This window comes from Prionailurus viverrinus, chromosome A2 (assembly GCF_022837055.1).
Source record: "Prionailurus viverrinus isolate Anna chromosome A2, UM_Priviv_1.0, whole genome shotgun sequence".
NCBI classification, from domain to species: domain Eukaryota; kingdom Metazoa; phylum Chordata; class Mammalia; order Carnivora; family Felidae; genus Prionailurus; species Prionailurus viverrinus.
In genome coordinates, this window is record NC_062562.1 from 115,205,647 (window position 1) to 115,233,121 (window position 27,475).

Genomic DNA, 27,475 nt, shown 5'->3' on the forward strand with positions numbered 1-27,475 from the left:
AATGGACAAAGCAGATCAGCCCTGCCTTGAAGGAGATTATATTCTAATAGCAGAAGACAGACAATAAAAAATATATATAAATCAGGTGATGATGAATGCTAAGAAGAAAAATAAATAAAAGTAAGGATGATAAGTGACGGGGTAGGAGTGGAGCTTTCTATAGTTGGGTGAAGGAAGGGCTCTGATGACATAACTTCTTTTTTCTTAATGTTTGTTTTTTGAGAGAGAGAGAGAGAGAGAGAGAGAGAGAGAGAACAAGCAGGGCGGGGCAGGGGGAGAGCAGGTAGAAAGAGGGGGACAGAGGATCTGAAGTAGGCTCTGTTCTGACAGCAGATAGCCTGATGTGGAACTTGAACTCACAAACTGTGAGATCAGGACCTGAGCTGAAGTTGGACGCTTAACTGACTAAGCCACCTAGGTGCCCCCTGGAATTAGTATTCTTATATTAAAAAAAAAAAAAAGACCCCACAGAGCTCCCTAGCTCTTTTTACCATGTGAACACAGAGCCAGAAGATACTAGCTATGAACCAGGAAGGTTCACCAGAAAGCAACCATGCTGGTGTCTTGATTTTGGACTTCTAGCCTCCAGAAAATAAATTTCCTTTCTTTATAAGTCACCCAGTCTGGACCCTTAACCAGTAAGGAATTGAATCAATAATCAAAAATCTCCCAAAAAATAAGAGTCCAGGGCTGGATGGCTTTCTAGGGGAATTCTACCAAACATTTAAAGAGGAGTTAACACCTATTCTTTTGAAGCTGTTCCAAAAAACAGAAATGGAAGGAAAACTTCTAAACTCATTCTATGAGGTCAGCATTACCATGATTCCAAAACCAGTCAAAGACCCCACTAAAAAGGAGAACTATAGACCAGTTTCCCTGATGAACATGGATACAAAAATTCTCAAAAAGATACTAGCCAACTGGATTCAACAATACATTAAAAGAATTTTTCACCATGACCGAGTGGGATTTATACCTGGGATGCAGGGCTGATTCAGTATCCGCAAACCAATCAATGTGATACATCACATCAATAAAAGAAAGGACAAGAACCATATGATCCTCTCAATAGATGCAGAGAAAGCATTTGACAAAATACAGCATCCTTTCTTGATAAAAACCCTCAAGAAAGTCGGGATACAAGGATCATACCTCAAGATCATAAAAGCCATATATGAAAGACACACTGCTAGTATCATCCTCAATGGGGAAAAACTGAGAGCTTTCCCCCTAATGTCAGGAAAACAACAGGGATGTTCACTCTCACCACTGTTATTTAACATAGTATTGGAAGTCCTGGCCTCAGTAATCAGACAACACAAAGAAATAAAAGGCATCCAAATTGGCCAGGAGGAAGTCAAACTTTCACTCTTTGCAGATGACACGATACTCTATATGGAAAACCCAAAAGATTCCACTAAAAAACTGCTATAACTGATCCATGAATTAAGCAAAATCTCAGAATATAAAATCAATGCACAGAAATTGGTTGCATTTATATACACCAATAATGAAGCAACAGAATGAGAAGTCAAGGAATCTATCCCATTTACAATTGCACAAAAACCCATAAAATACCCAGGAATAAACCTAACCAAAGAGGTAAAAAATGTATACACTGAAAACTATAGAAACCTTATGAAAGAAATGGAAGAAGATACACACACAAAAAGGAAAAATATTCCATGCTCCTGGATTGGAAGAACAAATACTGTTAAAATGTTGATACTACCCAAAGCAATATACATATTCAATGCAATGCCTATCAAAATAACACTAGCATTCTTCACAGAGCTAGAACAAACAATCCTAAGATTTGTATGGAACCAGGAAAGACCCCAAGTAACCAAAGCAATCTTGAAAAAGAAAACCAAAGCAGGAGGCATCACAATCCCAGACTTCAAGTTATATTACAAAGCTGTAATCATCAAGACAGTATGGTACTGGCACAAAAACAGACACTCAGATCAATGGAACAGAATAGAGAACCCGAAAAATGGACCCACAAATGTATGGCCAACTCATCTTTGACAAAGCAGGGAAGAATATCCAATGGAATAAAGACAGTCTCTTCAGCAAATGGTGCTGGGAAAACTGGACAGAGACATGCAGAAGAATGAACCTGGACAACTTTCTTACACCATACACAAAAATAAACTCAAAATGGATGAAAGTCCTAAATGTAAGGCAGGAAGCTATCAAAATCCTTGAGGAGAAAGCAGGCAAAAACTTCTTTGACCTTGGCCACAGCAACTTCTTATTTGACACGTCTCCGGAGGCAAGGGAAACAAAAGCAAAAATGAACTAGTGGGACCTCATCAAAATAAAAACCTTCTGCACAGCGAAGGAAACAATCAGCAAAAGTAAAAGGCAACCGATGGAATGGGAGAAGATATTTGCAAATGACATATCAGATAAAGGGTTAGTATCCAAAATCTATAATGAACTTATCAAACTCAAAACCAAAAAACCAAATAATCCAGTGAAGAAATGGGCAAAAGACATAAATAGATACTTTTCCAAAGAAGACATCCAGATCGCTAACAGACACATGAAATAATGCTCAACATCACTCATCATCAGGGAAATACAAATCAAAACCACAATGAGATACCACCTCACATCTTTCAGAATGGTTAACATCAACAACTCAGGCAACGACAGATGTTGGAGAGGATGTGGAGAAAGAGGACCTCTTTTGCACTGCTGGTGGGAAAGAAAACTGGTGCAGCCACTCTGGAAAACAGTATGGAGGTTCCTCAAAAAATTAAAAATAGAACTATCCTACAACCCAGAAATTGCACTACTAGGTTTTTATCCAAGGGATACAGGCATGCTGTTTCAAAAGAGCACATGTACCCCATTGTTTATAGCAGCATTATCAACAATAGTCAAAGTGTGGAAAGAGCCCAAATGTTCATCGATGGATGAATGGATAAGGAAGATGTAATATATATATATATATATATATATATATATATATATATATACACACACACACACACACACAAGGGAGTATTACTTGACAATCAAAAAGAATGAAATCTTGCCATTTGCAGCAATGTGGATGGAACTGGAAGGTATTATGCTAAGTGAAATTAGTCTGAGAAAGACAAATATCCTATGACTTCACTCATATGAGGAATTTAAGATACAAAACAGATGAACATAAGGGAAAGGAAGCAAAAATAATATAAAAACAAGGAGGCAGACAAAACAGAAGAGACTCTTAAATACAGAGAACAAATTGAGGGTTGCTAGAGGGGTTGGGAGTGGCGGGATCGGCTAGATGGGTGAGGGGCATTAAGGAATCTACTCCTGAAATCAATGTTGCACTATATGCTAACTAGTATGTAAATAAAAATATAAATAAATAAATAAATAAATAAATAAATAAATAAATAAATATTTAAGGTAAAAAAAAAAAAATAAGTCACTCAGTCTGTGGAATTTTGCTATAGCCACCCAAACAAACTAAGACACTTGGTGTAATGGAGATGGGAAAAGTGGCCAGGTTCTGCAAAGACCAAAAGGACATCCTGATTGACAGGAAGTAGGTTTTAGGAGAGGATCAAACATGACGTGAAGACTTGTGGCCTGGTTCACTGGAAGAAGAGGGTTGGCTCTCCTCAGATGGGGAAGGGCAGGGGAGGAACAGGTGGACGACTGGTGGAGATCACCAGGTCAGGTGTGGACATACTCCGCTTCACATCATATCAGACCTACGACTGGAGTTGTTACACCAATAAGTTTTGACAAAATAGACAAGTTCCAAATAAAGTCTAACTTTCCAACCCTGATGTAAGAATAGGAAACCTGACTATTCTCATAAGCTTGAAATCAATTTAATCAGTGGTTGTGGGTTTTGCCTCCCCCACAAATAAAACATTAGTAAATTCAAACCAACAACTTTCAAGAATTAGAAAATTTCCATCCTAGTTATACAACCTCTTAACAGGAGAAAGGGACAGAGAAGGACAAGAAGAGGGAGGAGAACATGAGGGGGAGGAAGATAAGGGGGGAAGAGAGAAGGAACATCCTAATTAACTTCATAAAGCAAATGTATCACATTGAGGTGAAATTTGTACAAGAAAAAAATATACAACAATCTCACTTATGAACATAAATGCAACATTCTTAATCACATATTGGCAAACCAAATCTACAGTATATGAAAAGGAAAATACTTATGACCAAGGTTAGTTTCATACTAGAAACCTTTTACTCTACCTTACCTGAAATTAAAGATTATGAGTAGTCATTTCACCACAAAGGAATTATAAATGGTGAGCAGGATGATGAATCCATAAATATATGGGAGATGTTCCAACTCATTAGTAAACTGGAGAAATATTATTTTAAACATACCAATCTGACAAAGTTCTTTTTTTAATCTGACAATACCAAGGGTAAGCGATGATCAACCCAATAACAATAAATAATCATTAATAATAAGGAATAACAACCCCTAGCACCTAGATTATTGCTTTTAATACCATTTCTCAGGATTCTGGAGAGATGGCTGATTCCAGGCCTGTGACATAAAATGTTATGAAATGAATCTGGCAATTCTTGTCATACCAGAAAATTAGGAAGCTGCTGACCAGTGTTACAGATGACTCAAAAAAGACATACACACCAGGGCGCCTGGGTGGCTCAGTCAGTTGAACATCTGTCTTCAGCCTGGGTCGTTATCTCACTGTTTGTGAGTCTGAGACCCACATTGGGCTCTGTGCTGACAGTGCAGAACCTGCCTGGGATTCTCTCTCTCTCCCTTCCTGTATCTCTCAAAAATAAATAAATAAACTTTAAAATCAAAAGAAAGATTCTTTCCCTCTTTGCCTCTCTAGCCTGCCCACTCCAACCACTCAAGTGCGTGCTCTTTTTCTCTAAAAAAAAAAAAGAAAGAAAGAAAGAAAAAAGAAAAAAGAAAAAAAGATGTACACACCAACTTAAAGAGAAGCTCCCACCGGCCAGAGATGGGACAGTTGACACTCAATATGTTGAATAACTGCAATGGACTGAAGTAGTAAATATATTTCAAATGTGGTACATAATAGTTTTAAAAATTTACTGGTCATATCTAGAGGATGCTAGAAACCAATTTGTTATTTTAAAAACTATTAAACAAGGGGAAAGAATCAGGCCAACCAACTGTTTACAAACTGTATCTAAGGATACCAAATGGTTGATGAGAAAAAGGATTTCTTTATAGAATATCCCAGCTAAGAAACGAAGTGGGGGTGATAGAGTTTTAATATTTTATTTTATTTTATTTTATTAAAAAAATTTTTAATGTTTTTATTTTTGAGAGAGAGAGAGAGGGAGAGAGTAAACAGGGGAGGAGCAGAGAGAGGGGGAGACACAGAATCCAAAGCAGGCTCCAGGCTCTGAGCTGTAAACACAGAGCCTGACGTGGGGCTTGAACCCACGCACCGTGAGATCATGACCTGAGCTGAAGTCAGATGCTTAACCAACTGAGCCACCCAGGTGCCCTGAGTTTTAATATTTTAATGCCATAATTAAATAATGACTCTAGACAATAATCACTAATGGCTGTTGGTAACATCACAAAAAACTACAGTTAACCAGATATCATGTGCTCCCTGATGGATGGAAGTACACCACATTATCTGAAGTATTCTTTTCAGAAAATTAAAGCTAAATGAGACCAATTCTCTAGATCTTATCACCAATTTACAGGAAATAGAGGGTTCAGAGGAACATGTTGATTGACATATTAGAATGTAATTACAAAATCTAGACTGTGGGAAAGTATACAGAATAAATGACCTGGTTTCTTCAACAAAGAAAACTGTAAAGAACCTAATTAGAGGTGGAGTACCAAAGGCAAGCAAGACTGCTGTATCCTCACGCTTGTGAGAGCGTTAACTGACACAATCCCTCTGGTAAGTAACCGGTCAATATCCAGGGCACTCAGGGCTGCACAGACTATACAGGGTAGTTCCTCCACTTCTAGGCTCAGACCTTGGAGAAACCCTTGCCTGTGGGCACCAAGAGACAGCATGGGAGTGCTCATAATGATAGCATTTGAACAGTAAGAACCCCCTGCCCAAATGTCCAACAACAACAATAGTAAAAGTAAAATGTGGTGTGTTCACAAAAAGAAATGTCACATTTCAGTGAAAAATGGGTGAACAGAGCTACCTGGATCAACATGGATAAATCTCACATCATGTCACATATATTTGAAGAATATGTACAGAATAATACCATTTCTACAAAGGTCAAAAACTTGTAAATCTAAACAATATATTGTTCAAAATCATGTGTGTTTGATGGGCTTAAAAGGCCTGACAGAGGTTGGGCCTATCTATAGATAGTAAAACCATATAGAAAAACAAGTGATGGAAACAAAATTCAGCCAAGGGTTAACCTTAAGGACAGAGGACAAGAGGGGCTCAGTTACAGAACCGATGCACAGCTCCTCCAATGGCACCACCTTCTTATAGTGGTTGTGGACATATGGGTGTTTGTTACATTACTCTTTATAATATATACATATATGTGTTTATATTCTTCTGTGTATATGTACTATTTCGAAGTCTCTTAAAGGGAGTGAACTAAATGACTAGAACATTTTCTATAACTTAAAATTCAACCCATGTGACTTATTTCCCTCACATGCCCATTGGGAAACATAATAATAATTTTCTCCTCAAACATAGTGAAGATTAAATGAATTAGTGCACATCAAGCGCTTGGATTAGAGCCAGGCATATATTAAGTGCTCAATAAACATAGCTGGTACCATTGCCATTATCTTCTTATTTACCACCAGAACTGCCTGGAGAGCGCATCTTTAATTATGATCAAGGACAGGAATTACTAAAATCTCTCACCAAGGAGGAAGTTGTCATAGAATATTTTATATTATTACTTGCAGCAAAGTGAGTGACAGCCAGGGACAACTTCATCCCCCTCCCTCTGCTGGCTTGGTTTTGACTGAAACCACAGGCTGAGCCCAAAGGCTTATGCCCCTAAGAATCATGATGTAGAACGCTGAGAACATAGCACCATGGTTTTCCTCAACAGCCAGGTATTCACAAGGAGCATCAAGAAAGCTGTGTCCTCCTGCCTAATTAAAAGAATGTGATGACCTCATTCAGAACTGTCTGTCCAACCTGCCCCAGGCCTTTTAAGCCTGTCAGACAGACACAGTCACCACCACAACTTGGTCTTCCTCGTTTGCTCTTGACCTGCATTCTCCCTAGTCTTGCCTATATCGGACACGGAACCCTTGACTCCACGATTCCAGCTGCTGCCTCTCTTGAGGCATTCTGGACTTGGTCTTGTCTTGTCTTCGTCTCCCTATCATTTCCATTACATTTCTCCCTATCAAACAAAGCTTGTCTTGCCCTATGGTGCTCTGTCTTCTGGGATGCACTGAATAGGAAAAGGCTCTCCGGTTCTAGGCACAATCCTCCTGGCTTTGGTAAGATGCTTTTGGTTGCAAGTAACAGAAACTCCACGTTAAACTGACATAAGTTATAAAAAGACAGTCTTGGCTCAGTAATTAAAAACCACAGTAATAAGGTGCTCAATGGTGGCACCAAAGACACAGTGTCCTCTCATCTTCTCTTCTACGCTACCTGTTTCATCCTCAAGCTGACTCTCCACTTAAACTGCAAAATGGCTGAAAGCAGTTTTAAGGGCTACATGTTTCTTCATTTATGACTAGCAGGAAGGTGGGGGATCTCTTTATCAGTAGCTCTCAGAGGAATGAGACATCTTTTCCAAAAGTCTTTAGAAAATTTTTCTTTTCATTCACTGACCTGAATTGGGTTGTGTATCCTGAACTAATCACTATGGCCAGGGGAATGGAATTTTCTGGTTAGGGATCAGGTAATCAGAGCCTAAGCCTATGCTTTCAGAGTGGTCTCCTCTCCCAGAGCATGAAGGCTGCTGGAAGGGGCATGATTCCTCTGCTGTTTCACCCTTACCCCCAGACCCATTCTCTGCTCTGTTCTACACCTTCAGGGGCAAACTTTTCAGAGTGCATTACACCAGCTGTCTTGCTCTCTAGTTTCTAGCTGCATTTTATCCTGGGAACACCAATGGAAGATCAGAAGGTGGGAGGGGAACAGGGTGGGGGTAACAATTTTCCTCAGCTGCTCCCTGCCTTGCTCTGTCTCTGACAGAGGCTGTGTTCCTCTAGAGGGTCAACTCCTGTTGGGTGGCCCCCAATTCTTCCAGCTGCAGCTCTAGCCAGGCCCTGGTCCCCTGTTCCATTCCTCCTTCCATCAGGCCAAGGGATGAATTGGGTCTCTGGCTCTCTGCTATTGCCAGTCCCTTAGCACTCCACCCATCTTTGTTGGTCCCATCCCACTTCCATCTCTGCAATGGACCCTTCAATATGCCCTGTGGTTGTATCTTCTGTTTCCATCCCAGACCTTGACTAGTACAATATCTGAATGAAGATTGAGAAATGTTACCAAGAGGAAGGTAGAATGGATAGCAGCAAATATCCTCTGCTATCCACCTGCCCTCATACATGGATGGGAAACTAGAAGCCTTCCCTTCATTGGTGTCTAACAGACAGTTTACTATTCTAGCTTGTAATTCTGCTATGGATGACATACAATGTCAATAATATTTTAAAACATACACACACGTAGTAGGAGTCCTGTCACTTTCTAGAGAAATGCTCTCATCATTCCCTGAGAGCAAAGGACTTGCTTCAGGAGCTCAATCTCAGGAAGAACAACCCTCAGATCTTCACATCTGGTCTTTCTGCCAAGAAATGGTGCCTGATTGCTGATAGCACATTTCAATAATCAACTGGAAAACGACAGGAAAATGGGGAGAGAGAGTGAGTGGACAAGGACTCTCCGACTGGAACAGGGCCTAAATGAGTGAGTTATCCCACAAGAAATGCACACTTCACAAGGCTCCTGGTTACTTGACCAGACTTCAGCAATGGTGACAAGTGTCCCCTCATTATCGCCAAGCCCTCTGAGGCTGTGACCCTGGGGAGGAGATCTTATGCTCAGAACAGTACCAGGAAGGTCAGGCTAAATCAGTTTTGGGGAGGGAGGCTTTGTATAGGAAAAGGGGTATAAGATATGGGGTTGGGAGCCTGCTACACAGGAGAATTCCTACTGGGTAGAAAATATTGCAAGATGCCCACATACAATAGGGAAAAGTGTATTAAATCATGTAAAGGGATGGGCTCAGGACTGCAGAGAAATCCTATTCCAAAAAGTTACCCATTCGGGAAAGAATGAGCCTTTGCAACCGGTCTAACTGGTTGTCAACTAAGATGAATTGAAGAGGAAAACTGCTGGGCTTTGTCATGAGGAATGTTCGTGTATGTACACACGTCTGTGTGTATGTGTGTGTGGGTAGGTGTGTGTGAGGTTCCCCGTTACAGATAAGGTTCTCCTTTCTCCTCTCACCTCTTTGTAGTTTCATGATCGTGCTTTACTGGGGGAGCCACCTACATCCATTGGACCCCATCCTGACAGCTGGGAAAGGACCTGCACACCCACACAGGGGTGAGCACCTGGCGTCTCGCCTCATAACAGCTGTTCCAACCACGTAAGAAGCATGGGGGTCACCGGTCATTCTCCACGAGAACAAAGGGCCAAGGATGCAGAGATAATTGTATCAAAGGGATTCAACTTCCTAGATGACCTCATTCCAAAGATCTGCAGAGCCCAGATAAGCATCACAGGGCTCTGGCAGAGGGCCCCTCCAGGGAAAGAAAAGGGACAGGAAGCTGACTTTCCATAGTCTGCACTGCCTTCCTTGACCAAGATACAGGGCACCTGTGGCCATCAAAAGTCATGATGCCTCCCCCCCAGCTCCCGCCAACTCCACAAGAAAGATGAACGATGGTCACATCACCCCCAGTGTAAGGACTCCACTGAACCCACAAGGGTCCCCTAGGGAGCTTTTCTGTCTGTGTCCCCGGCCATACATTTCTCTTATTTTCATTCAAATGAATTTGCATGACATTCTTGAAAACGTTTTCTTTCATATTATCAGAATACACAGCATTAAAAATAGTAAAAATAGGTCAAAAAGTGGTACATTTCAGAATATACTTTTTGAGCCTAATAGCTATAGTTAGCAATACAGAAAATTAAATGATGTTTCTAAGCTTTTATTGATTCAGGGTCTAATCATTTTTCAGCCCTTTCTGTGCCAGACACAAATTCAAGCCCAGGAGACAGGAAGATAAAACATGTCCCCTCTTCTGAAAAAGCTCACAGATTTGTTAGAAGTCACAGATACTTAAACAAATGGTTATAGGAGTGCTACAAAGTAATTTTATCCCTAGAAATTATACTAATATTATATTACATAACAAATAAGCCAGAAGACCCATTTATCAAAACTTTGTTTTATATTTTTCAGTTTGGCCCCAGAATTTGTTATTCAATACTCTTACCCCAAAACAATCGCCTTGTTTCAACAGAAGCTTATGCAATGATGGACAGGTTCTAAACCTGTGCTGTCCAATGGCACGGCCACTAGCCACAGGTGGCTATCGAGTCCTTGAAATATGGCTGGTGAGACCGAGGAACTGAATTTTAGAATTTAATTTTAATTAATTTAAATTGAAATCGCCACCTGTGGCTAGTGGGTACAGTGTTATATAACACATTTCCAGCAGATCTGGTCAGATTTACCGAAACCCATGAAGGTTAATCAACTGAGAGTAAAATCAAGTAACACATCAGTGGGAATGGCCAATGAAGCATGAATGAGTCAACTGCCTGCCCACCTGGACTCACTTGGCCTTGAAAGTCTGGAAGAAAATGAGCCTGTTACTCAGATGGGGCAGGAAACGGGGTAGGAAGTGTGACCCTAATGCAAGGCTAAGTGGCTAAAATGGAGGTAGGAGGCACGAACAAACCAGAGCCAGGGAGGGCGGGGAACAACACAAAGCTGGTGAGTGTCAAGAAGCAAAATTAAAGCAGATTCGAAACCCACGTAAAATGTCTTAACATTTGGGATATTAGGGAACTCAATTAAATGCAATCCCCAAACCACCCCCCTTCTATCAACAAACATTTTTCTAAATGCTTCCCATGTGCTCAGCACCAAGGGGGGTTATTAAGAAGTCTATATTTAACATCAGTCTCTGTCTTAGAGAGGCTGAGGTTTTTGCTTGAGACATCAAACACGCACACAGAACAGTGAGAAAACTATACGAGACAGTATTCAGTAGAGCACTGAATTATGCTTAACTCAGCCTCGCTAAGGCTTACCTGTAAAGGGTAAGCGCCCAGGCTGGTGAGGAAGGGAGTGGGCAAGCGAAGGCTGCGGTCACCCTGGGGTCTTCGCTGAGAAGAGCTTTGCCACCGGCTCTGTGCAGCTCTCAGGATGAGTTCAGGTTAGTCTGGCCTCCACCCACCTCCAGCAGCATCCTTCAGCACTCCCACCCCACCCTGGATTTTACCAACACGACTAGCAGTTTCACAATGTGCATGCCACCTGTAGTGTTGAGCCACAGTATAGGCAGCAGCATTGGTGGACCCGCCAGGGATGACCAGCACCAGAGTCACAGGCCTCGCCTTACATCCCAGCTTCATCAAGTCCTAGGTGGGGGACTCCCAGCAAATCCCTTAATCTTTCTAAGCCTTGGTTTCTTCATACATGAAATCAGACTAATATTATCCATCTACAGGGTTTTTGTAATGATTCAGTGAGACAAGCTTACACAGAGCTAATTTTTTTAAACTGCTTTTCATACTTTACCTGGCAATTTCCAATGTATCTTTTTAAAAAAAAATTTTTTTAACGTTTATTTTTGAGACAGAGAGAGGCAGAGCATGAACAGGGCAGGGGCAGAGAGAGAGGGAGACACAGAATCTGAAACGCTCCAGGCTCTGAGCTGTCAGCACAGAGCCCGACGCGGGGCTCGAACTCACTGACCGTGAGATCATGACCTGAGCTGAAGTCGGACGCTTAACCGACTGAGCCACCCAGGTGCCCCCAATGTATCTTTTTAAGATTGGTACTCCCTGTCTCAAGAAAGCTTCTCTGTCTGGAAAATAAGGGAAATTATGCATTAAGTCCTGTGTAAAATATACCGGAGTTAGAGACTCAGAACTCCTACAATAAAGTATATAATGGGTTATCTGAATGCTCTTGTGGTAGAGGTTTTTCATTTATAATATGGCATAAAATTACATTTATTTTACTCTTTTGTTAATACTTTTTTTTTGGGGGGGGGCTAGGCAATAAATATTTTCAGCTGCGACTGAACAAAAAAATGTACATGTTTGGGGAGTCTGGGTGGCTCAGTTGGTTGAGCGTCCGACTCTTGATTTCTGCTCAGGTCATGATCTCACAGTTCATGGGACTGAGTGCCACATCAGGCTCTGTGCTGACAGCACAGAACCTGCTTGGGATTCTCTCTCTCCCTTACTCTCTGCCCCTTCCCTGCTTGTGCTTGCTCTCTCTCTCTCTCTCTCAAAATAAATAAATGAATATTTTCAAAAATGTACATGTTAAATGAAAAACTACTGGATTTCTGTGCATTAAGAAAGTTGATGTATATACAAAGTGCATAAGATCTTTGATAACATTTACCATCCACTGTTGGGTTCTGGTGACATCTCTGACCACATTAAAACCAGACAGAAATCTACTGGAAAAGTTCCAGCCTCTATTTCAAAAGTTAGAACTATTTTTAAAAGGCTATGCCCCCAACTGACAATTTCACATATGCAGCTGCAGTAGGAGTGTTTACATATCACTCTGTGAAGCAGGACTTCTGATTTAGATCAAATGACTATTCGTCTCAATTAATTTTGCCCATGTTTATTCCAGGCCCATACATACAAAATGTGAACTGATAGCTGTATGTGTGTTGGTGATGTTTGCAAAATAAGAGCTGTCAAACAGCTGCATGAAGCCTTGTTTATGTTAGAGTCCTCCGATGCTTCCATAAGTCCTCTGATAATTGATTAATTCTAATAATGGTGTGATTTTTTTCTTCCCCATACAATTCATGAAATCAAAGCAAACTGTTGGAAGTTTATTCACAGGTAAAACATCTGACATCGTTGGGTCTACTGTGTTATAAATTCAGCTCAAAAGTTCAATATTGAAGAAGAAATGTGTTTCTACAGTAATAAAAGGAACACAAATTTTGTTGGGGGCTTAGGTTCATGGAAAAATAATGTTCTTACTACATTAAGAAAGCTATAGAGCAGGATGTACTTGGAAATTGTTGTGGAGCACATAATTCATGACTGTATCCAAACAACTGTGGTATTCCACCAAAGGAAACAGAAAAACATCATTGTCAAAAGTTACAAATGTTTCACTGGGGCACCTGGGTGGTGTAGTCGGTTAAGGGCGTGACTTGAGCTCAGGTCATAATCTCACGGGTTCCTGGGTTTGAGCCCTGTGTTGGCTCTGTGCTGACAGCTCAGAGCCTGGAGCCTGCTTCAGATTCTGTGTCTTCTTCTCTCTCTCTGCCCCTCCCCGGCTTGTGCTCTCTCTCTCTCTCAAAAATAAATAAACATTTAAAAATTACAAATGTTTCTATATGTGAACAAAGTAACTAAAGTACAAAATTCTTGTGACAGAGCTTGTATTAAGTATCAGATCACCGGTCTCAAATAAACCCCATGCATCAATAACAACAAAAACTTCAGCTTTCTGGCAGTACACATTTTCTTCCTTTCTCTGTTGCCCATCAGCAATCTGGTTTTAGAAATGTTGAGCCTTTGAATAATAACTATTTTGTAAATCACCCTACGTGTCCTGGAATACTATTGAATTCTTTTGAAATAATTCCTTAAATGTTGGTTGCATTTTGATGAAAATCAATTGGAATCTTTTAATAAATTATTCAATAGATGGAGCACAAAAAAAAATTCAGGTTGTGAAACTTTTTATGACTCGTAATTATCTAAAACAAGCTTACACAGGGACAGATTGAATTTGTCTCTACCCAAGGAAGGGAGGAAATGAAGAAATTAAACCTTGGAGCTCAGAGGTATACACTATCTTGATTTGTGAGAAAAAGCTTTTGATGAAGCTCCTGTTTTTAATTAGGATCAATTTATATTCTGTACTAAAATGGAATTGAAAAGGCCTGTAATTTTACATCTAACTTCAGTGAAATATTCAAAAGAATCATAAATAGCAAGAAATTATTTGCCAATTCATGCCTTATAAAAATATTTGTTGAATAAAAATGCTCTAAATGGCAGCAAAAGACATACACTGTGATGTTATTTGAGCTGAAATATTAACACATTCTGATTTGAAACATTAGAATGGAGACTATCCTCTATTTATCTGCACTTGCTCGGAGGTTACCAAATAATTCAGCACTTCTAGAAAGAATATTTTCTCAATTAAAAGTATTTTGGCCCAGGGCACCTTGGTGGCTCTGTCGGTTAACTGTGTGACTTCAGCTCAGGTCATGATCTCATGGTTTGTGGGTTTAAGCCCTGACATCGGGCTCTGTGCTGACAGCTCAGAGCCTGGAGCCTGCTTTGAATTCTGTGTCTCCCTCTCTTTCTGCCCCTCCCCCACTCACGCTCTGTTTCTCTCAAAAATAAATAAATGTTAAAAAAAAAAGTATTTTAGTCCACAGAGAAGGATCTATTTCAAATTATTATAAAATGCAAGTGTAAATAATATGGCAATTTTACTTTAAAAATAAAAATTAAAAAGACATTAGCATGAATACATTCTTCCAAAATGCCAGGGACTTACTACAATAGAGACAGATATGACTGAAAAGCTGATTAAAGTATGCATGTTTTTATGTACAATATTACAATAATATGTACACTATGGCATTTTGCTTATATTTTCTTAATATAAAGGTTTATTAAAATTTTTGCTTTATGTATGTAAACATTTTTATTTTTTAAAGAGAATTTCATTTTTATATTAATTTTTATAAAGTTTATTTATTTTGAGAGAAGGAGAGTGAGCACATAGGAGGAGCAGAGAGAGAGGGAAAGAGAGAGAGAATCCCAAGCAGGTTCCACACCCTCAGCAGAGAGCCCGTCTCCGGGCTTGAACCCATGAACCGTGAGATCACAACCTGAGCTGAAACAGAAAAACATCATTGTCAAACGTTACAAATGTTTCACTGGACACTCAACCGACTGAGCCACCCAGGTGCCCCTATATTCATTTTTGAAGAAAATTATCTATAGCTCTACCACTGTGCTGAAACTAATTTGTCAATAAATAATTTCAACAGCTATGTAATTTTCATTATATTAAGCCCCCATTGCTTAGGGGTGCCAGGTTGGATAAGTCCTCAGTTTACCCCAGCTATAGCTCACACCAGCCTTCTTCATGACTACACATCATCCTTTCCCATTCCACGGGGACTGCCTTGATTTGATGTGAACAGCAAGGATTTGATGTCACTCAGTATCCCTTTACTTACTGTACCATGTGCCAGGCACTGGTTAGCTAATTTAATCTTTGTTAGCCTCTGAGATGGGCATTCTAATTATCCCCATCTACAGATGAGAACACTGAGGTGGGGAGAGGTTAAGTAATTCTACTATGGTTCCACCTCCTAGACAGTGATTGAGCTGGGCTCTGAGCCCAGGCAGTCTGGCTGCAGAGCCCATGTCTCTAACGACTACCTCATGTGGCTTTCTCTCAGTCAATACCTGTGGAATAAATAAAAACAGGAATGAATGAATGAATGAATGAATGAATGAACAAGCAGCAAGAAAGCAATGGCAATCGTTGTCAGCAATTGGTGAACACATCACAGTGGGAGGAAGTGTCTAACACACAACTCCATATTCAAAACACAGCTGAAAAGCTTGGAATTATAACCAGCACTTTTCAAGGGAAAAGGAATTACTGTAAGTAAACAGGATTGTTTACTCAGCACACCAACTGCCAGGATGCAAGGAGTCAAGAAAACAAACATGCTTTCTCCCCTGCTGATAACAGGGACCTCTTCGTTTTGCTTGTTTACTCAGACTCTGATAACCAGGCACTCTCTGGCTAAAACAAGGATGTTGTGTGTCCTGTCCTGTAGGGCCCTGGATTTTGGATCCAGCCCCACTGGAGGTGGCCTGGCCTGTAGCTGGTGCCTGAAGGGCAGGAGTAAAGCCCTGAAGAGCTCTTTCTCACGTGTCTGGGATTGGAAGTGGGGGCTGGTAGAGTGTCTGAGGCGTCAGGAAAGGAACTAAGGGTGAAGGGCAAGAGAGGAATGCTAGACTGATGTGCCTTTCACAGAGTTGAAACCCCAGGAAAGAAAACTGTCACAGAAAGGAATATGGTCTGGGTGGGTTGGGCATGGTGAGTTTGAGACATTTGGAAATTTGGTTGGAGAGATAGAATGTGGAACACTGAGAGAGGGCTGGGGTGCCCTGGGTGACCTCTTGTCTCAGGGGTGTCGTTGGAAAGAAGGTGTAGAGGTGATGGAGACACAGGTCTCCTCGGATGGAAGAAACACAGCATGAGAAGACATTGCTTAGAGAAAGAAAAGCAATAACCACTGTCGCACCCAGATAATCCCGATACTCTAAGCCTCTGTCAGAGAGACAGCACTCTGGTTTCGCTTCAAAAAAGAATTCACCCAATCCTGCTTCTTCCATTTTCCCCAGGTTTTCCCCCATACATCTGAACTCAATTCTGTTCCAGTGTCTGCTTCTTGAAGGACCCGAACATACTCCCTAAGTCTCTGACAGTGACACTCTTTTTCTAAGAGCCAGAGAGAATCCTAGTGTCAGGTTCTCTCGTTACCTTCAGGAACCTAGTACCCAACATTAACGGTTCATCGATTCACTTTTTCAATTCATTATTCGTTTGATGAACCGCTTTGATAGGTTTTAGTCACGTCAGGAACTGTACTGGATCCTGGGGATATCATGGTAACTGGGGAACACATAAGTGACCATCTTGTTTAGGCAACTTGGAAAATGAAAGGTCTAAGGAGTCCATGGAGGAAGAGCCCTCTCTGGGTGTGACTGAGACTTGAAGCAGTATCTTCTACCTGAAGCAAAAATCTACAAAATGACCATCCCAGTAGACTGAGAAGACCTTCAGTTCCATGCAACGTAAGTCCTCTGCTTCTGTGCCCCACACTGTGCTTGTGAAGTTACCACCACTGGCAACCACTGGAGGAGGCCAGCAGCACATCCGTGGCAAGACAATGGTACAGCATTGCCAACTCCCGTGGCCATCTAGGGGTTGACATTGCCAGCTGCCTATAAAAAGCTTTCATCTCCTTCTCCTTCACCCACCCCACCCCCCAACCAAGAGTTGGGCAAAACCCTCCTATTTGGCTGGAGCCACCATGAATTTGGTTTATAGAAAGTCCCCCCAAATTCATCCCAGCTGAACAAGCTCCAGGTCAGAGAAGCTGCTGACCAGGAGCTGGCATCCAATGGAAGGTGGAAGGTCACATGGAAGCCTGCAGGAATGGGTCAAAGGAGTCCTCATGGGTCCCTGGCCAGCCCACGAGGCCATCTGTGTGAACTGGCTCTCAGGGGGATGCTGACTCCCACCACCCCTGCCCCCCCAACATCTGACTGATGCAAGAAAGCCAGAGGCCACTACAACCTCAGGAGCTCTTGGGGAAGAGTGGCCACAGAGCCGGTGGGGCCTGTCCGATGAGGCAGAGCCCCTCTCATGACTGTGGTGCAGGGCAGGGGCTCTGGGGGAGGTGGTGGTTCGAATTCCAACTCTGCCATCCCTGACCTATGACAAAATCAAGTCCCTTACCTTCTCCAGGCCTCCATTTCCTCTGCTACAAAGGAGAGACAGTGGCTGCACCTGTCTCATCAGGCTACTGGGAGGATTACATGAGGTAATGTCTAGAAAGCACTTAGCACTCTGTAAGGCAACTGGAGAGTGTGTGACCACCACTAGTTACTAGCATTCTTGTATGCCTGGCTCCAGCTGCCACACTGGCCTCAACGGCCTCTAACTCTGTGTCATTCCACTCTTACCTACTTCCTCATAAAAAGAAAAACTAAAATATAAACCCCTTTCCACTTTCAGGAAGGGTTTTCTGAAATTCACACCCATCAGGGCCAGTCCCACGGTAGACACACTGGTCAAACTCGTGGGGCAAATGGCCCATAAGCCCCAGACTCAGCTACTGAGGGGTCTCTGCTTCGTCCACTCACAGCAACCCTGGGAGAAGCATGGGCCCCAGACAGAACAATAGGATGGATTGTGCGTCTGACACGGATTCCACCTGTGGACTGAGCAACAGGTTTTGCTCATCCTGGCTCTCTGCCGCTTGGGAAACGAAACCCTTTCCGGAACACTTGCCGTTTTGTAGGTTTTCCCCTGGAGACGGGCTAACTGATTTCACCTAGAAACTTCGTTGACGAGCTGTGCGTTGTACAGAACGTATCCCTGAAAAACCTGATGGTTCACGGCTCCCTAACACTCTTCAGGGTGAGTGGGGACGCCATGGTCCCTCCCCCTAAACTGACAATTGGACACTCCCCCACAAAGGAGTGTCCCCTGAGTGCATTTTCTGTCCCCTGAGCCAGCTCTGGGCTGTCCACTCAGTGTGAGGTAGCAGAGAGAATGGGAAAGAAAAAAACGGCCCTTGTTTCTGCTGACAGGTTTGCCTTAAGAATCTGGAAAGGGAAGCTGGTTGCAGTTTGAGGGCCTCTGAGCTGGGTTGGGAGCAGGGGCTTAAGGAGCTTCCCGGACCCTCCTGCTGCATGTGTTACCAGCAAGAGTGAATGCACACCAGTTCTGCAGATGGCCGTACGGCCCTCCTGGTGGAGGAGTTCTCCTGGGGGAACAGCTTATTCTGGAGCCTTGGAAGAACAATGGGAAATCTTTTCCCATGACCTTCATTTCGCTCATTTTAAATTCCATTGTACTTGTAACTCCAGATAAGAGGGACTGATTTCTGCAACTCTTCAGGGAGGACGGCTGGGCCATCACCGCCCCAGCCTTTCAATCTTTCCCTGCTCTTGTCAGTCGGTGGTGCTGGGATCCTCAGGCAGTTGAGTGAGAGCCAGGCAGGAACCAGCCGGCAAAGGTGGCTATAAATACTCCTCTTGGCTGCTGGCCTCCCTTGGGAGCCTGCCCCTGAGGGGCGGGCCGGGGAAGCACCTGCATCTCGTCAGGGCACATCCGCCCCGGGGCCAGGCTTCCTCGCCGCCCTCCGCCTGGGGTGGCACTTTCCGTGTACATTTTCCCCACTCTGAGGAAGCCGGGTGGTAACCTGGCCTCCCAGCTGAACACCAGACTCCAAGTGGCTAACCCCCTTTAAACTCAAGAGCCTGAGTTTCATTTCCACTGGGGTTGATGGAACTGAATAGCGGAGGGTAAAATGAGGAAGGAGGGGACAGGAAGAAAGTAAAGGAGCCTCCTCACAGGATGATTTTCTTCTCATTTCATTTGTGCGAGGAAGCTGGAAACAACCAGTCATCAGTCAGGCCTCTGTCCCCCCATGAAGTAGAGACTTAACAATTTTAAAAATTAGTGAATACCTCCCCCCCCCTTTTAAATTTTATTTATGGGCATTTTAAATAACCAGAAGCAAGTCACAACAATAGCTAATGGTCAGTTGTAAATGGAATTTTGTGCCATTGTCATTCAAAATGAGAACTTAAGAGCCAGGTTCAGAAGAGAGCGGAAAGCATTTAAAAATTCATTGGATGATCAAAATAAAAAGCTTCTGCACAGCGAAGGAAACAATCAGCCAAAGTAAAAGGCAACCGACTGAATGGGAGAAGATATTTGCAAATGACATATCAGATAAAGGGTTAGTATCCAAAATCTACAAAGAACTTATCAAACTCAAACTCAAAAACTAATCCAATGAAGAAATGGGCAAAAGACATGAATAGACACTTCTCCAAAGAAGACATCCAGATCACTAACAGACACATGAAATAATGCTCAACATCACTCATCATCAGGGAAATACAAATCAAAACCACAATGAGATACCACCTTACACCTGTCAGAATGGCTAACATTAACAACTCAGGCAACAACAGATGTTGGCGAGGATGTGGAGAAAGAGGATCTCTTTTGCACTGCTGGTGGGAATGCAAGCTGGTGTAGCCACTCTGGAAGACAGTATGGAGGTTCCTCAAAAAATTAAAAATAGAGCTACCTATGACCCAGCAATTGCACTACTAGGTTTTTATCCAAGGGATACAGTTGTTTCAAAGGGACACACACACCCCAATGTTTATAGCAGCACTATCGACAATAGCCAAAGGATGGAAAGAGCCCAAATGTCCATCGATAGATGAATGGATAAAGAATATGTGGTAAATATATACAATGGAGTATTACTCAGCAATCAAAAAGAATGAAATCTTGCCATTTGCAACTACATGGATGGAACTAGAGGGTATTATGCTAAGTGAAATTAGTCAGAGAAAGACAAATATCATATGACTTCACTCATATGAGGACTTTAAGACACAGAACAGATGAAGACAGGGAAGGGAAGCAAAAATAATATAAAAACAGGGAGGGGGAAAAACATAAGAGACAAATATGGAGAACAAACAGAGGGTTACTGGAGGGGTTGTGGGAGAGGGGATGGGCTAAATGGGTAAGGGGCATTAAGGAATCTACCCCTGAAATCACTGTTGCACCATATGCTAACTAACTTGGATGTAAATTTAAAAAAATAAAATAAAAAGAACAAAAAGAATTCATTGGATGACAGTTCTCACACTTCAGTGAACTGAAGAATCACCTAGAATCCTTGTTCTACAGACAGACCCTCGTGCCCATCACCTGAGACTAATCCTGTATGGCTGGGCCTGGGCCCCCACATCTGCATTCGGGTCCATAAGGAAGTCTGACTTGGAGAAGCAATGCCCAAAGGCAGTAGTTCATAAAGTGAGGGCCCCCACCAGTAGCAACCAGCCCCCAACAGCAGCATTTGCTAGAAATGCGTATTCTCAGGCCAACTCCAGACTTAAAGAATCAGAAACGCTGGAGACAGGGCCCAGTAATGTGTTTTTCTTTTCAACGTTTATTTATTTTGGGACAGAGAGAGACAGAGCATGAATGGGGGAGGGGCAGAGAGAGAGGGAGACACAGAATCGGAAACAGGCTCCAGGCTCCGAGCCATCAGCCCAGAGCCCGATGCGGGGCTCGAACTCACGGACCGCGAGATCGTGACCTGGCTGAAGTCGGACGCTGAACAGACTGTGCCACCCAGGTGCCCCTAATGTGTTTTAAACAAATCCCCAGGTGATTGTGAAGATTGAGAACCCCTGATCTAACAGATTTACTTTTTATTTTTAATTTTTTGTTTATTTATTTTTGAGAGAGAGAGAGAGAGAGACAGAGACAGAGAGAGACAAAGAGCACAAATGGGGGAGACAGAAAGGGGGGGAGACACAGAATCTGAGGCAGTTTCCAGGCTATTAGCATAGAGCCCAAGTTGGGGCTTGAACTCACAGTGAGATCATGACCTGAGCGGAAGTTGGACTCTTAACAGACTGAGCCACCCAGGCACCCCTCTAACAGATTTCTTACAAGCCAGGAGCACAAACCCTGGAACAGTGGTGATTCCCGCATGCAGCCAAGATTGAGAACCACCGCTCTGTGTCTGTTGGCATATAAATGTTTATATCACCTTCACAGTCCCCATTTTCTGAGCATCTACTTTTTTTGAGCCAGCGTTAGCATCAACAATGTGAAAGGGGAAGAATGTGGATCTTGTTTCAGACAGACAAGGACTCAAGGCATGGTCCCAAATTTAACCTCCCTGATGGCCGGCGTTTTCACCTGTGAAATGGAAAGGACAATACCTTTCCCATGCTCATGATGCAAAGAGTAATGAGATGTCACTTGGGAAAGCACTTAGCCAGCATCTAGCACGTCGTAGGAACTTGATTTTCCTCTGTGCCTCTCTGCAATCGTTATTTCCCTTAGTTTAATTGAGGTCTGGAATGAGATTTTTAATCTTTATAGAAATATGGCTTGAGGGTATACTCCCTAGAGAGCATCAAAAACCTCCTTTTAAAACCATCCCTCTTATTAGCGTAACTGCATGAAGAGCTGGGCGAGCAATCCTGATTTTAAAGACTGGTGGCTGGAGCATGGAAGCACTGTTAATACTGCTTAACCTGATTCAGCTGCAGCCAGAGTCACTGTTTCATTCACAGATATGCCAGTAATGGGCAAAACCTTATAATTTTATTGCTACGCTCTTTGCACAAGCGCTTACTTTCTCAGTTGATCTCTCTTGCTTCTAAGATGCCACATCAACTACGACCAGTGTAGTGACAGAAATCTGCAATCAACTGGTGTAAGAAATCACTTTGTGTGTATGTGTGTGTGTGTGTGTGTGTGTGTGTGTGTGTGTGTAATTCTGCTGGTGTGAACATCAGCCAGTACTGAACACTTATAAGAGAGCAGATTCAGTACCCACTCTGGCATGAAGCTATTTTGTCCATGTTTTGTATTTTCTATAATACGTAATGGTTTTATTGACCCTAAATAAGTACTTGACAATGACCTCTTCATAGATTCTAAAGATGAAGTGGTTGCAAATGGGTCTCTCCCAAGGCAATGACAGAAGCATGTGTTGTTTGTAGCATGAAGCTTACACTGACCACATTTTGTTGTGGGAGTGAAATAAGAGTTGTCCACATGCAAGAATCAAATGTTCCACATAGTTGCATTAGGATGGAATGGTCTATGTGACCAAGACCTGGAACACTGTGCAGCCTGAGATGGCTAACTAGTTTATGGTAGAGTAACTGGAAGCCCTCAGGGCAGGGGAAGGTGGATATACCCAAATTTCATGCCATCTAGTACTTCAGCTCTAGCTTTGACTAACATTTTCTGAGCAGCTGCCATGTGCAAAGCACATTTACATGCACAATCCCAGCTAAAGCTCACATACAGTTATCATCATCCACTGGTTTTTTAAGTTTATTTACTTATTTTGAGAGAGAGAGTGAGTGAGCACATGCACAAGGGGCAGAGAGAGAGAGGGAGAGAGAGAATCCCAAGCAAGCTCCACATTGTCAGCACAGAGCTTGACGTGGCGCTCGAATCCATGAACCGTGAGATCATGACCTGAGAGGAAATCAAGAGTCAGACACTTAACCAAGAGCCACCCACGCACCCCAACCATCCACTTTTTATAGACCGAGATCAAAGTGCAGAGATATGAAGATATAAGCATCATGCAACCAGTTACTAGCAAAACCAATACATCAGCCCAGGTCTTCTGTCTCTAGGATAGCATTGTTCTACTACTCCATGGTGTCTCCCCAAAAGGTAAAATCAACAGTCCAGCTGTCACCGAATTGAAATTTCTAAATCCATTTTACAGATGACAAAATAAAGACAAGACACACGGCTTTAAGAAAATGCACTATTATAAGCCATTCATTCAGCCACAAGTTATTCTCAAATAAAGACAGAGGAGACACTTGGACTGACTTGGCTCCTGATCAGGGCCCCAATATCAAGGGCATGATGTATTGTTGCCATTTTTCATAGGCACATTTCCCCAGCAGGGAAATATTTGGCCTAGAAAGAGGATTTCTGGCTTGTAGTTGCTGATTCGCTTATTCATTCATTTATTCACCCAGTCACCCAACCAGTCTTCACTCATTCATGTTTTATTTTAAGCAAGGCGACTTCCTTTATTCGCATATCTCCTAAAACAATTGAGAAAATTACTTATCCTCTTGAACTTCTTAAAGATGAAATCTAAAGTTTCTTTCCCGGTATTTAAACAGTTGCAAAAGTACTTCTGGCATGCAGTCAATATTGACAATTTAAAACAAAAGTGTTATTGTATATTTTATATGTACCTGGAGGACTACAGATAACTTAGCAGTTTTAGATTTATCATCATCCAAAATTTTAAAACACATGAATGATCTTTTACTTAAAACACATGAATGATCTTTTAGTTAGCACATTTAGTGTTCCTTTTCTTCTTTGAGTTCATATTCCACTCCACTTCCCCAATTTTACCAGATTGTAATGTAGTTCATGCTTGGAAATCTCTTATTAACCACCTTAACATATCTTACATAACAATATAAATCAACATCATCTTTTAATTTCCTGTAATCTTAAGTCCTTAAAATGTGAAAATTTTCTTTTGGATTGAGTTATTATTAAAATTAAAGAACAAAATTAGTCAAAACAACCAATATATTACAGCTTTAGACAATGCACCATAAAATCTGGAGAAATGAGAAGTACAGCTTCCTTTTTGAAAGTAGAAGGTGAGCTGAGAAAGAAGAACCTTTCCCATGGGATCTTCCCTGCAGGCAGGTTCCCAGGCCAATCTTATTAGGAAAGAGTACATGCGGAAGTCTAGGATCTGGAAATAATTCCCTGACAAACATCCAATCTAACATACCCCAGCCAGAAGGATGCCCCCTAGGAGCCAAATGCACAGAGGCCCCACAAGAGACACTGCGACACATACACAGACGGCCACTGCACAATCAGATGGGTCAAGCGTTGGATCTGTCAGTGACCAGTCAAGAGACAAACCTCATTAGTAATCTGAGTGTAAAGAACTGTGAACTAGGCAAAAGATGATTAACTACCAAAAGGGATAAAAGAGAACTAACTGTAAGGTGTAGATGCAGAAACTTAGAAGGCAGCTACCGTCCATGAGGCTGAAGGAAAAGTAAAGGAGGAAAGAACTTAGACATTCAGAGGAGGATCCTGCAAGGTGGAGACGCAGACCCTTGAAAAGGGGGAGTGGTTGCCGAAACAGCAAAGAAACGGTGTTGGAGGTGCTCACCCCAGGACACTGAGAGCTGCCACCACTGCAGGGAAAACTGCTGGGATCCTCTGCACCCGGATTTGCTAGCAACTGCTGGGGAAACAGAACGGAGCGCACCTTCTTCTACCTCCCGCTTCACGGCGCCCTCTATTGGTAGAGTGTACCAGGCAGGTGGCCATTAAGGAGAAATGCAAGGCGCAGAGTTCGGCTTCGGGAGGACAAAGCAAGACAAAAAAGGGTGGGTGCGCTTGGAGCCGAGAGGCAATACATCAACAACTGGAGCAAGCAGGGAGAGACAATTACAGTTAAAGGATTGCATGAATCCAGAGAAAGGAGAAATGACTTTTCATCTCCCCTTTCCCCAAATCGAAAGATGGGTAGACTCTACACCAGCTCCTGAGCTAACTCCTTTGGTCCCAGTCGCATTTGCAGTTTATAATGGAGAGCAATCGCATGCACAGGAGCTCCCTTGCAGTGATGTCCAGGGCTGAGAATCTTACCCCAGGCTCACAAAATCTTGGCTTTGCCTCTGTGTGCATGCAAAGCCAGCCGGTTTTCTCACATTCTCAGGAAGCATCGCCAGGATTCTGGAGGGGAGAATTATGTATATGTCTTTGCCGCAGTTGCTCACCCTGACACCAGTCCTTGGAGACGGCTTTTACTGCTGAGCTTTTCCTCCTTTGATTCTTGCCCAAGTAGAGTGGGAAGGCGGGGAGGTGCCGATCATCTATTTTCATTTCTCCTATTTCTGCTCTGTGTTTTGAAGTGAAATGATTTCATACAGCCACCAAATTGGCACCAAGTTCTCCCTTTCTCCAACTCCTCTGCAGTCTTTATCACTGCAGTCAAGGAGACATTACATAAAAAAAAGTTGTGTCAGTGCCAACCAACTGTGACAGAATTTTATTTCAAAATTATTCTGTTGGCTTTCCTTGTATGAAGCTCTCTGCCATATTCTGAAAAACACATTACTCATCTCAAACATCTTTAGAAAGAAACCCCCTGAAAGGCCACATGTTGGGCAGGAAGTATACTGGTTGGGAACAGAAGGCTCAGGTGTTCCCATTTTTACCACTAACTGGCAGCGTATACAACAGAATCACTTGGTGTCCCGTCCCGTCCCTCAGCCTTGCCCGCTGAACACTGCAGGCTTTGGGACAATATTTGCAGTCATCAGCCTCACGTTCATGTTGCTGAGCATCGCTGAGATGGATGGGGCCAAGGGAATTAGCTAGGGGAGACCTTGTCTAGACAGCCTGTTTTTATGACCTTATATTTACATTCCCTTTTTAGTTTCATTAGCTTTTAAAAATTAAGGTATAATAGACATATAGTATAGTGCACAAATTGATAATTTTTACATAAATATACAGCTATGTAACTACCTTTTGATCACAACATAGGTATTTCAAATATCCCCCCAAATCTTTGTGCCCTTTCCTAGTCAATATCTACCTCTGCCCTGAGAAGTAACTACTATACTGACTTCTGTCACCATTGACTGGTTTTGTCTCCTCTTGAACTTTGTATATACGAGATTTTACAGTATATACTCTTTGGCATCTTGTTTCCTCCATCAAAACAGTCTGTGAGATCCATACACAGCTCCCACCACCATTTATCCACTCTGCCACTGATGGACATTTGGGTGGTTTCCAGTCTTGGGCTATTATAAACAAAACTTCTGTGAACATTCTTGCACATATCTTTTGGTGGATATATTTTTTTTTCTTGGATCCTGTGTCAGTCTGATCAGAAGAACAAAGCCACATACTTTGAAAAGGCTTAATATGAAGAATATCTTAATTATAACAGGAATAGCAAGAGATTGGCCAGTAAGAAGTAAAGACTATAGGGGCGCCTGGGTGGCTCAGTCGGTTAAGCGTCCGACTTCAGCTCAGGTCATGATCTCGCGGTCTGTGAGTTCGAGCCCCGCATCGGGCTCTGGGCTGACAGCTTGGAGCCTGGAGCCTGCTTCTGATTCTGTGTCTCCCTCTCTCTCTCTGCCCCTCCCCCGTTCATGCTCTGTCTCTCTCTGTCTCAAAAATAAATAAACGTTAAAAAAAAAAGAAGTAAAGACTATAAAGATTACAGAAAAAGCAGATATGAGGAGAAGTTACCAACCCCAGAGCTGAGATAAAGTACTCGAGGAAGAACCCTTGCCCTTACGGCACGGTCGGAGATACAGACCTTGTTGGACCGCATGGCTGTGGCTCAGTGAACAGCAGAGAGGTCATTGTATTCTTGCACTGGTACAACCTTCCAGAAATCTACCCTCTGGAAGTTGCTGGAAACCCCTATTTCCAATCTGGGACACCAAGGAAAGCCATTGCCAGGGCAGTGTTATCCCTGAGGCACTCTACTACAAACTGACTCAACTGGTTGCCCATGGAAGCCGCAGGCCACTGGATACTGCTGGCCGCTATGCATGGCAGGGACTTAGAACTGGGGAGCCACCTGTGCTTTAGGTGGACTCCAGAGAGAGCATATGCCCTGCAGGGAAGCTGCTTGTGCTGCAGGAGCTGGTCGGCCGGAGGAGCACTGTGCAGGGAGACCGAGGAGCAGCCCGCTGGACCCAGGGAGCACAACTCCTCCTCCCGTGATCTCTCACCAACAGCCTTTACTGATCAAGCTTCGGTACCAGCTGGCAAAGGAAGAGCTATTTAAAGGGCCCAGGTCCATTTCCACAGAGCAGTCAAAAAGGGCGAACTTGTTGCTGAGAGACGATAAATCAATCCGTAAGTGGCACAAGTTATATACCTAGGAGGGTATATGGGT

The 27,475-nt window shown here is 42.6% G+C and overlaps 1 protein-coding gene across 2 annotated transcripts in view; it reads right to left on the reverse strand.

Moving 5' to 3' along the window:
- The window catches only part of RAPGEF5 (Rap guanine nucleotide exchange factor 5), a 309,698-nt gene extending 284,312 nt beyond the window's left edge, over positions 1-25,386 (reverse strand). Inside the window, exon 1 of one of the 2 annotated variants that reach the window (XM_047833993.1) lies at positions 25,329-25,386. The gene's annotated coding sequence lies outside the window, so the exon portion shown is untranslated. Of the gene's footprint in view, positions 1-24,715; positions 24,744-25,328 lie in introns of those variants that run through there. The other variant, XM_047833985.1, reaches the window with a different exon arrangement.
- Positions 25,387-27,475: the final 2,089 nt, after the last annotated feature.